This window comes from Aulonocara sp. 'chitande type north' Nkhata Bay, linkage group LG20 (assembly GCF_057382095.1).
Source record: "Aulonocara sp. 'chitande type north' Nkhata Bay isolate Kocher_YH1m ecotype deep benthic linkage group LG20, A_spYH_male_GT1.1, whole genome shotgun sequence".
Taxonomy (NCBI): domain Eukaryota; kingdom Metazoa; phylum Chordata; class Actinopteri; order Cichliformes; family Cichlidae; genus Aulonocara; species Aulonocara sp. 'chitande type north' Nkhata Bay.
The window spans coordinates 16,614,160-16,625,810 of record NC_141363.1 but is presented as its reverse complement, the minus strand read 5'-3'; the positions used below and the strand labels follow the sequence as shown (position 1 = coordinate 16,625,810).

At 41.9% G+C, this 11,651-nt stretch overlaps 1 long non-coding RNA gene across 1 annotated transcript in view; it reads left to right on the top strand.

Moving 5' to 3' along the window:
- The window catches only part of LOC147305372 (uncharacterized), a 38,926-nt gene that overhangs the window by 939 nt on the left and 26,336 nt on the right, over positions 1 to 11,651 (top strand). The window lies entirely within an intron of this gene.

The window sequence follows — 11,651 nt, the reverse complement described above, 5'->3', positions numbered from 1 at the left end:
TCTTGCCAACCACGTCAATCAGTATTGACGTTGTAAGCCACGCCCAGTACCGGTCACATGAATATTAACTCACCAGGACCATAATTATACGAAAACATTGTGATCATCGGTAATTAATGATAAGACAACTGTTCATTTTTGTTCTCTTTGGGGAACATGAGTCTAAGACTTTTAACTCAAGCGCAATTCAGTATAAATGAATCCTACTGTACTGTGAAGAGGCCATGCTGGGTTAAGCTAAAAGACAACATGGACTTTGTTTTCAGAGCGACGTCATTGTAGCTCATAGGGAAAAAAAGGAGGTTAAGTGATTATGTTGCAAACTTCTTCTTCAGTATGACACTCTTAACTTCAGGTTACAGGCATTTCTTTCAAAACTAAACGTTCACTCAGTGTCCTTTGTAGTGGACAACAAGTCTTACTAATACCTCCACCCATGTCAATATTTAAGTAAGCTGAGGGCAGAGTGAGGAAGGAAGGACTTTACTCATAGTTGTAGAAGAGGAGTCAGACTCAGACTTATTGCTACCAGAGTACAAAGTGAGGGAGGGCCAAACAGTAATCATCAGCCAAAAAAAGTGATTTTACAATGTTTCTATGTGTTTTTTATGTCTGATATCTTTCCTTATGTCCGTAAATAGCCTGTAGTCAGCAGAATATATCAAATAAAGAAATCACCTGGTTTGCAAGAGGCTTTATGACTCAGCAGTTTTAAACATACTCTGTGTTCTACATCATAATCAATCCAGTCCTTTTTGGACACTTAAAATATCGTTTGTAGAATTTAAAATTCTGTCTGTCATTCTTGCTGTCAATACATCCATGTTAAGGAGAGGTCAGAGGTCAAATGTGACAATGATGTTTTAAACTTCTATACAGTATGTTCTACATATTGACAATACACAACATGCTTTAAGAATCATATGCTGTAAGAATCATAGTTTCTAAGTTATAAGGCACTTTTGTTGAATTTTGAACTAGTTATTATTAAGCTGACTTTGAAGACCTCGGTTGGATGGGGAGTGTCAGTGCACAGCCATTTTAAGATCTCTGCAGAGGTTTTAAGTCTGGGCTCTGCCTGGAACACTCAGGGATATTCACAGAGTGCTGAAGCCACTGCTTTGTTATCTTGGCTGTGTGCTTTGGGTTTTTGTCCTTTGACCAAGTCTGACATCCAGAGCACTCTGGAGCAGATTATCATCAAGCATGTCTCTATAAATTCCTGAATCAAACCCAACTAGTCTTCTAATTCCTGCTGAAGAAAAATTGCTTGGCGCTTGGTGCTGCTACCACCATGCTTTATTTTAGGGATGGTATTGGTCAGGTGATGAGCAGTGCCTGTTTCCTCCAGACATGACTCTTGGTATTAAGGGCAAAGAGTCCAATCTTCTTTTCATCATTTTGTTTTATTTTTGTTTGGAACAAAATTCAAAGCTGGGACCTGTGCCTTAGGAGGTAATACAGGTGTAAGGACAAGAAAGACATTGTGGACAAAACAGGGCACCCCCCAAGGTCAAGGTTCTTTATTTGTCACATGCATAGTTATACAAGTATAACACACAGTGAAATGTAGCCTGACACACTCCTCGACATGTGCAAAAAAATTGGGGGGGGGGGGGGGGGGGGGTGTAGAGGAAAAACATTATATATATATATATATATATATATATATATATATATATATATATATGTGTGTGTGTGTGTGTGTGTGTAGTATATACATTGGGTGAATGTGCGATAATCTTTAGTTACAATATTATAGTTAGTTAAATGGTCTTATTGTTCAAATATGTATTTTCTTTGATTGTGGTAAAATAATGCGTGCTCCAGTCTCCAAAAATGACATAGTGCAGGAAGGGTAGTTATTCCTCCGTTACACCACAAGAGGGAGTATCCCCTAAAATGAGCAGCTCTAGCGGGAATAAATAAGACCAGCCACTAACCACAAGGCAGTGCGCCTTGAGTTGTGTGTTGTGTGAGACTTGATAAGTGTGTAACGTTGTGCTATGTCAATATATATATATTTGCAGGTAAGCAGATACAAGATGGTAAATAACTTAAAATGTATCTACAGATGAGTCCACGGGGTTGCAGAGAATGTGGGAAAGTTGGCCGTTGATCCCCACTATGTGTCATTAGTATATAAGTTATTGGTAGCGATGTGAATTAGCCGTGACGCTAACGATTAGCAGCTAGATCTGATTCATTAGTTTGTGCGGGAACCTCGTGGTGCTTTTGTGGATTTATAATCACAGCAGATATAGACTGGTGGATCACACTCTCTTTTGGTCATCCTCTAATTGGAAGGTTGGTGGTTCAATCTCTGGCTGCTCTAGTCTCCAAGGAGTTGCAGTTTCAGTATCTTACCCAAGTTGTTCCATTGACGTGTTAGATGGAGAGCACTTAGGTATAGGAAAAATGTGTGTGATTAATGTTTGTATTATGAAGTGCTTTGATGGCTCACGCAGAGTAGAAAAGCACTATGTAAGAGCCAGTCCTGAAGGTCCTTCAATGGCCTACCCAATTTGTGGAGGTTGTTCATGATCAACAACTGTCAAATCAGCAGCCTTTCTTATGATTGTGGTTGGGTTACCATATAGGCCTGACCATGCTGCAGAAATGGATGTACAGTGGGATGCAAAGGTTTGGGCAACCTTATTAATAGTTATCATTTTCCTATATAAATCATTGGTTGTTACAATAAAAAAAATGTCAGTTAAATATATCATATAGCAGACACACACAGTGATATTTGAAAAGTGAAATGAAATTTATTGGATTCATAGAAAGTGTGCAATAATTGTTTAAACAAAATCAGGCAGGTGCATAAATTTGAGCACCACAAAAAAAGAAATGAAATCCATATTTAGTAGATCCGCCTTTTACAGAAATTACAGCCTCTAAACGCTTCCTGTAGGTTCCAATGAGAGTCTGGATTGTGGTTGAAGGTATTTTGGACCATTCCTCTTTATAAAACATCTAGTTCATTCAGGTTTGATGGCTTCTGAGCATGGACAGCTCTCTTTAACTCACACCACAGATTTTCAATAATATTCAGGTCTGGGGACTGAGATGGCCGTTCCAGAACGTTGTACTTGTTCCTCTCCATGAATGCCTTAGTGGATTTTAAGCAGTGTTTCGGGTCATTGTCTTGTTGAAATATCCAGCCCCGGCGCAGCTTCAGCTTTGTCACTGATTCCTGGACATTTGGTCTCCAGAATCTGCTGATACTGAGTGGAATCCATGTGTCCCTCAACTTTGACAAGATTCCCAGTCCCTGCACTGGCCACACAGCCCCACAGCATGGTGGAACCACCACCATATTTTACTGTAGGTAGCAGGTGTTTTTCTTGGAATGCTGTGTTCTTTTCCCTCCATGCATAACGCCCCTTGTTATGCCCAAATAACTCAATTTTAGTTTCATCAGTCCACAGCACCTTATTCCAGAATGAAGCTGGCTTGTCCAAATGTACTTTAGCATACCTCAAGCAGCTCTATTTGTGCTGTGGGCGGAGAAAAGGCTTCCTCTGTATCACTCTCGCATACAGCATCTCCTTGTGTAAAGTGCGCCGAATGGTTGAAGGATGCACAGTGACTCCATCTGCTGCAAGATGATGTTGTAGGTCTTTGCTGGTCTGTGGGTTGACTCTGGCTCTTCTCACCATTCGTTGCTTCTGCTTATCCGAGATTTTTCTTGGTCTGCCACTTCAAGCCTTAACTTGAACTGAGCCTGTGGTCTTCCATTTTCTCAATATGTTCCTAACTGTGGAAACAGACAGCTTAAATCTCTGAGACAGCTTTCTGTATCCTTCCCCTAAACCATGATGGTGAACAATCTTTGTCTTCAGGTCATTTGAGAGTTGTTTTGAGACCCCCATGTTGCTACTCTTCAGAGAAAATTAAAAGAGGAGGGAAACTTACAATTGACCCCCTTAAATTATCTCATTATTGGATTCACCTGTGTATGTAGGTCAGGGGTCACCAAGCCAATTTGAGTTCCAATAATTAGTTCTAAAGGTTTTGGAATCAATAAAATGACAACAGTGCCCATATTTATGCACCTGCCTGATTTTGTTTAAACAATTATTGCACACTTTCTGTAAATCCAATAAACTTCATTTCACTTCTCAAATATCACTGTGTGTTTCTCCTATAAGATATATTTAACTGGATATGGATAAAGTCATACCTTTCTGACAGAGGTTTCTGTGTTAAGCTGGGGTTAGCTGCATCTTCTGTGGCTCCTCTGCATTGGGGTGTGCCCCAGGGATCTATCCTTGGGCCATTACTCTTTTCGCTGTATTTACTCCCTCTTGGTGCGATATTTCGAAAACATAAAGTATCTTTTCACTTGTATGCTGATGATTGTCAGCTTTATTTACCTTTTAGCCACCTGGTTACTTCTCCCTGTCAATCTTTACTTGACTGTCTCAGTGAAGTTAAAGTGTGGATGGCAAATAACTTTTTAAATTTTAATGATCATAAAACGGGAGCAATTTTATTTGGCCCGCATTGCTCTATTGTTTCTCCAGATGCTCATTTTGGTGTTTTGACCTCCTATCTGAAAAGTTCAATCGTAAATCTTGGTGTGAATTTTGATTCCGCACTTACCGTGGCGACCGTGGCTCAGGGGGTTGGGAATCGCATCTGTAACCGGAAGGTCGCCGGTTCGATCCCCGGGCTCTCTGTCCTGGTCGTTGTGTCGTTGGGCAAGACACTTTACCCTACTTGCCTACTGGTGTTGGCCAGAGGGGCCGATGGCAGCTTCGCTTCTGTCAGTCTGCCCCAGGGCAGCTGTGGCTACAACTGTAGCTTGCCTCCACCAGTGTATGAATGTGAGAGTGAATGAATAGTGGTATTGTAAAGTGCTTTGGGTGCCTAGAAAAGCGCTATATCAATCCAATCCATTATTATTACCTTTGATGGTCATGTAAATGGGGTGGTAAAATCGGCTTTTTATCACCTCAGACACCTAGCGAAGGTCCAGCCTTTCCTTTCCAAACACAGTTTGGAAACTCTTATTGATGCCTTTATTACCTCACGTTTGGACTATTGCAATTCCCTTTTAATTGGGGTTGGGTTAGGCACCCTGTCACGCTTGCAATTAGTGCAAAATGCGGCGGCACGTTTTTTAACTGGTAGAAGGAAATTTGACCGCATCACTCCGGTTCTGGCTTCACTACATTGGCTTCCTATTGTTTTTAGGATCCGTTTTAAAGTCCTTTTATTGGTTTTTAAATCTTTAAACGGTCTGGCCCCTGTTTATTTATCCGATTTGGTGAAGCCTCATGTTCCTACTCGCTTGCTCCGTTCAGCTGATCAATTGCTGTTGCCAGTCCCTAAGTCGCAGCTGAAACTCAGAGGAGATTGAGCTTTCTCAATTGCGGCTCCGAAGCTTTGGAACAGCCTTCCCCTTCATATTAGACAAGCGTCTTCAGTGCAGCTCTTTAAGTCCAGATTGAAAACCTATTTTTATTCCCTGGCTTTTAACTCTGCGGGAAACTGACATCCCTCCTATTATTTTATACTATGTTTTGCTTTTCTTTGTTTTTGTGTTGTTCAGCACTTTGGTCTGCCTGGTGCGTTTTTAAAGTGCTATATAAATAAACGATGATGATGATGATGATGATGATGATGATGATGATGAAATAAATAATTAGCAAATGCTATGCATATTTACAAAGGCATAGACTGTACACTCAGAGGAATGTAACCATAGTTATAAATGTGCAAAAGTATATGTCTTAGATTCTAGAAGCAAACCAACTGACAAATGGGGAGACATTTTCTCTGGCTCAATGAACTCATCACAATCTTGAACATTTGACTGTAAGCAGACAATATCATCAACACGTTTCCAATTAAATGCTAACCGGAGCACCCTGTGACTGGTGGAACCTGTGGCTTAGGAGGTAGCGCAGGGCTTCTTCTAATTGGAAGGTTGGTGGTTCAATCTTTGGCTAATCTGCTAGTCTAGTCTAGTTTCAGTGTCTTACCCAAATTTTTTCACTGAAGTGTTAGCTGGAGAGTCCTTAGGTATGGGAAAAATGTGTGTCTACTGTCGTGGAATTTTGTAAAAAAAAAAAAAAAAAAGTCTGCAACACAGAAAGAGCTGTGGTCAAGCTATTTATTACTGCGTGCAGGAGAGCCAACACACATCAAACATCACAGTACAATGTCCTCAACAGTGTGTAATGGATACACAGTTTGTTATTATTTTTACTGGCTTTCTGCACTGGAGGTACAGATCAGGTTATGCCATAGGTTAAAACACAGGGTCTCAGAAGTGTCTACACTTATGACATGAATAAATCTACGGTGTGCATAATGTATATTTGTTAGGATGCCTGGGTCATTGACCCAGGGTTTTTGAGTTTATTATATTATTTATCATTTCTAGTCTTTGGTTTCTTTGTTAGAGCTCTGTCTTATGGTTTATGTCTCTGTGTAATCTTTAGTTGCAGTCTCCCCTGTCTGCTATATCCCCGTGTCCAGTCAGTGTCTGTCTGCCCTGGTCCCACGTCTCTGTTCCCTCTGTTGTAGTGCCTGCCTGTGAGTCTGTAAGTTCAGTCTGTGTTATGTTTTCTGTTTTACTTTGAAAGTCCGTGTCTCATGTAAATGTGTCTGCTTTTGCTTCCTTTGTCTCGTTAGGCCTGATTTGCCCCAGCTGTTTCCCTCCTGTTACCTATTCCCTGATTGCTCCATTTGTGTATTTAAGCCCTGTGTTTCTCTGTGTCCGTGTTGTGATCTACCCTTGTTTTGCTGTGTGTTCTGTCTGTGTAAAGTTTACCTTGGAGTCTCAGTTTTGTTACTTTTTTGTGGAGTTCAGCATTAAAGCTGTATTTAACTTCACCTTTGATTTCCGTGAGTCTGCATTTTGGGTCTTTCATATCACCACTCCTGCCTGCACACAGCCGTTTCATAACAGAAGATCGCGACCAGAACATGGACCCAGCAGACGTTGAACTGCACGAGCGCCGACAGGTAGCTCTCTCCCAGCTAGAGGAGGAGCTCCGGTGGAGGCCATGGCTCACCCCCACTATGGGCACATTTTTCATGGGACTCGTTAAGCTCTGGGGGGTGCCCGGAGTTGCCATGCTGCTTCACCTGCTGCTTCGCCTGCACTTGTGCTACCTACACTACAAGTGGGAGGTCTTCGTTTAACTTCGGACACACATTCCTTGCTGGAGCCACAGCGTTGCTCCTCCCGAGGAAAGCGGTGCCCACGCTGCCGTCATAAGGACAATTCTGAGCAACTTGTGGTGGTGAGTCGAAATGACTACATTTCCCACACTCCTGAGCCAATAAACAGAAATGACTATAATCTCACCTCAGACACCTTCGGGATCTCTTTTCTCGATGATGATTTGGATTGGGAGGCCAGTTTTGGTTTAGCTCCTCACGAGCTAGTTAATGACAATATACATTCCTCTGAGATTTTTAGTCCTAAGACTGTTCATCGTGGTGGAAATAAGCTAAAACCCACTTTTGCCAAGTCTGTTTTTTCTAAACCTGGCCACGTAAAGTCTGAGACTGTGAAAACTGTTAAATCAAAGACTGTTAAGACCTGCTCCGTCGCCGCCGCTGGCTTCATGGTCAACCCCCTGAGCTGTTTTCTGGACTCTTGGGCCGTCGACCTCAAGGCCGGCCCCCTGAACTGTTTTGGGAGTGTTTTCCTGGTACCCTGCGCATTTTGTGGGCTTTATTTTGGGGGGGGGACACTGTAAAGATAAAAGAATGCACTAAAATGTTTATGGGGTTTTTTTTTGTTTTTTTTTGTTTTTATTGACTGGTTTGTCCTTGTTGGCAGCCTCTCAGCTGGTACAGATGGAGGCCCTGGGAATTCGATGATAGATTAGTATTGCAAATGTGCTTATGCCAAGAGATAATAACCATTTGAATTTATACCTAAAGTGATGCACAGGAAGGGTAGAATTTATAATTTAATGAGTGCCATATTTTAAGCACAAAGCAAATATGCATCAAAGGGGTGTAGGGGAGATCAGTGGAGCTTAACGTCACAGTGCCATGAGGCTGTCTTTTTATCTGGCTGGATCGCTGTGCACTGTAAAAAAATTAAGATAAATAATAAGGGGCCCCAACATAAAAAGAGAACATTTTAGTAACAAGTTGCACAACTTCTTAAAGTGCTGGTCAACCATGGAGCTACATTGTGTCAAATAAATGACAACATGTCATAGATAAGCTACAAAGGTAGCTGACACTTTACAGAAGACCAAACATTATAGCCAAAATGTGCTTAATAGTCAAATATGGATCCAAACATCTGGCGAGTCAGGCTGATTTGTACACAGAGAACAGTGTGAGCTCTCAGCAGCTGACTTTAATAAGAAGGACAAACGTGCCAGAGGAATTACCGAATGGATGTCCCGCTAACAGTCAGCTATCCCCGTGTTGGTGTTATTCTAACAATATCTTGATTAATACTGTTCTAAGACCATCATTGCAACTGATCAATAACATTTTGTGACATCATGTGATGCTTTGTGAGTCAGGGAAAGAGTGGAGCAATACTAAATGCTTAGTTTAAAACTCCAGGTCCTAGTCCCTGGGTTCCCAGATATTTGTAGCTGTCCTCGATGTCTGCAATGTTGCCTCCTGGGAGTGCATTCCCTCAGTTCTGACTACTTTCCCTCTCTTATTTACCATCTCGTGACATGAACATTCAGAGGTCATTGCTGTAAATTCTAGTAGTGTGGATCAGTGAATCGACGTCTCGCTCACTCTTGACATACTATCACTAGTTAGTTAAACAACTATGTATATATCATATTCAGGTCAGACTTTGGGGAGTACCCCTCATGAATCTTTGAAAATAAAAAGAGGACATTCTTCTGCGTTTGCATGTAGTTTTTAAGCATGACCCCCCCCCCAAAAGCATGAAAATTGCAAAGAAATTGGAAATGTGTTGGTGATATTGTGTGCTCACAGTCAACTGTTCTAGTGTATAATAAGTTCATTCTCTACTTATAAAATGTCTCCTGTTTGGCTCCTGCCTTCGCTCTGCAATTTAAGACCATTTTTTGACTACTGTGACTACATTTCTCTGTGATGTAGTGTGCCTATATGGTTGTAAATATTGAAAAGCAAGGTGACTTAAATGCCCCTTGAAAAAGTAGGTTGCTAGTACATGTCTGCTGCTGACCCTGACTCTGGATCAGTATAAAACATGATTCTTTTTATATGTATATTGTAAAAGATCGCTGATTTATTTATTTGCATTATACTATTAGTATAAGGGCTAATTTACACTACAAAATCCTACTCTCAAAAACTGACATAGATGTAACTCTGTCTGTGAAGCTGAATTAAATAAGTGCTATAAATGTCTTAAACATGTTTAGCGCCATCGCGTGCCAGCACAGAATGCTTGAGTGCATCGCAGCACCCAGCATATCTCCACTCTTGCCGGTCATTCCACCTTTGCTTTGGAGGACTCATCGGAGGCAGCGGGGGAAGAGAGACGGTTTCCTTGTACTACTTCGTCAGCTTCATCTTTATCTTTTATAGCTATGCCCCGCAATACATTTTTATACCAGGTGATCTCTTCGAGCTTTTACAGCTCTTTCGAGATGATTATGATCAAAATTGGAAGAGATCAGCTCATGTATGATATTTTAATTTATCTTCCACCTCCTGGGTCTGCTTAATCTTTTCTGTCAGTATTTCAAGTCTTTTTAACTCCCACTATTAGGTTTGGCATGGTCATCACTGTTAGGGACTTATATTCATGCAGAAGATCCATCAAATGGTATCACTAAGGCATTCCTGAGCATTACAGACTCTTTTAACTTTGTTCAACATGTATCAGGGCCTACTCATATTCATCTTGCAATAATTCAGAGATTCTTGGCTTATATACACTCAACAAAAATATAAACGCAACACCTTTGTTACTGCTCCCATTCCCCATGGGATGGACGTAGAGACCTAAAATTCATTCCAGATACACAATATAACCATCCCTCCCAAACAGTGGTCACAAATCAGTCCAAATGTGTGGTAGTGAGCACATCTGTTATATTGAGATAATCCATCCCACCTCACTGGTGTGCCACATCAGGATGCTGATCTGACATCATGAGTAGTGCACAGGTGTACCTCAGACTGCCCACAACAAAAGGCCACCCTGGAATGTGCAGTTTTGTCTCACAGCAAAATGCCACAGATGCCACAAGCAATGAGGGAGCGTGCAATTGGCATGCTGACAGCAGGAATGTCAACCAGATCTGTCGCCCGTGCATTGAATGTTCATTTCTCAACCATAAGCCGTCTCCACAGGCGTTTCAGAGAATATGGCAGCACATCCAACCGGCCTCACAACCGCAGACCTTGTGTAACCACACCAGCCCAGGACCTCCACATCCAGCAGGTTCACCTCCAAGATCGTCTGAGACCAGCCACCCAGACAGCTGCTGGAACAATTGGTTTGCACAACCAAACAATTTCTGCACAAACTGTCAGAAATCATCTCAGGGACGCTCAACTGCATGCCCGTCGTCCTCATCGGGGTCTTGACCTGACTCCAGCTCGTCGCCGTAACAGACTTGTGTGGGCAAATGCTCACATTTGATGGCGTCTGGCACGTTGGAGAGGTGTGCGCTTCACGGATGAATCATGGTTCACATTGTTCAGAGCAGATGGCAGCTGAGAATGTCCCAGTTCTTGCATGGCCAGCATACTCACCGGACATGTCATCCATTGAGCATGTTCGGGATGTGCTTGACCGGCGTATACGACAGCGTGTACCAGTTCCCACGAATATCCAACAACCTCGCACAGCCATTGAAGTGGAGTGGACCAACATTCCACAGGCCACAATTGACAATCTGATAGACTCCATGCAACGATGTGTTGCACTGCATGAGGCAAATGGTGGTCACACCAGATACTGACCGGTTCTGGGTCCCCAGACCCCCAATAGCGCAAAAAACTGCACATTCCAGGGTGGCCTTTTGTTGTGGGCAGTCTGAGGTACACCTGTGCACTACTCATGATGTCAGATCAGCATCCTGATGTGGCACACCTGTGAGGTGGGATGGATTATCTCAATATAGCAGATGTGCCCACTACCACACATTTGGACTGATTTGTGACCACTGTTTGGGAGGGATGGTTATATTGTGTATCTGGAATGAATTTTAGGTCTCTACGTCCATCCCATGGGGAATGGGAGCAGTAACAAAGGTGTTGCGTTTATATTTTTGTTGAGTGTAATAAGTCAGTGAAAGAGGCTAAATACTCTTATTTCAATAATCTCGTAAATTGTCATAAGAATAATCCAAGGGTATTATTTGAGATTATCAACAGTATTGTTTGTTCTCCAACTCAGCTGTCTGATGATGATTGCAATACATTTCTCAATCACTTTGTAAATAAGTTGATGGACTTGAGATCAAAAATCTCCTCAAATGGCTCCCCTCATGAAAATGGTCCTTGGTGCCCTGGATCATCTACTTCTTTTTCTCCAATTACAATGAATGGTTTAACTTCAGTAACAGGTCAAATGAAATCCTTGTCATAATATCCTTAGATATATTACCTCCTTCTGTCCTTTCTGGGACTCACCAGCAATGGTCCCACATTGCTGTCTGTCATTAACAGTGACTCATTAATACTGAGGCAAGGTA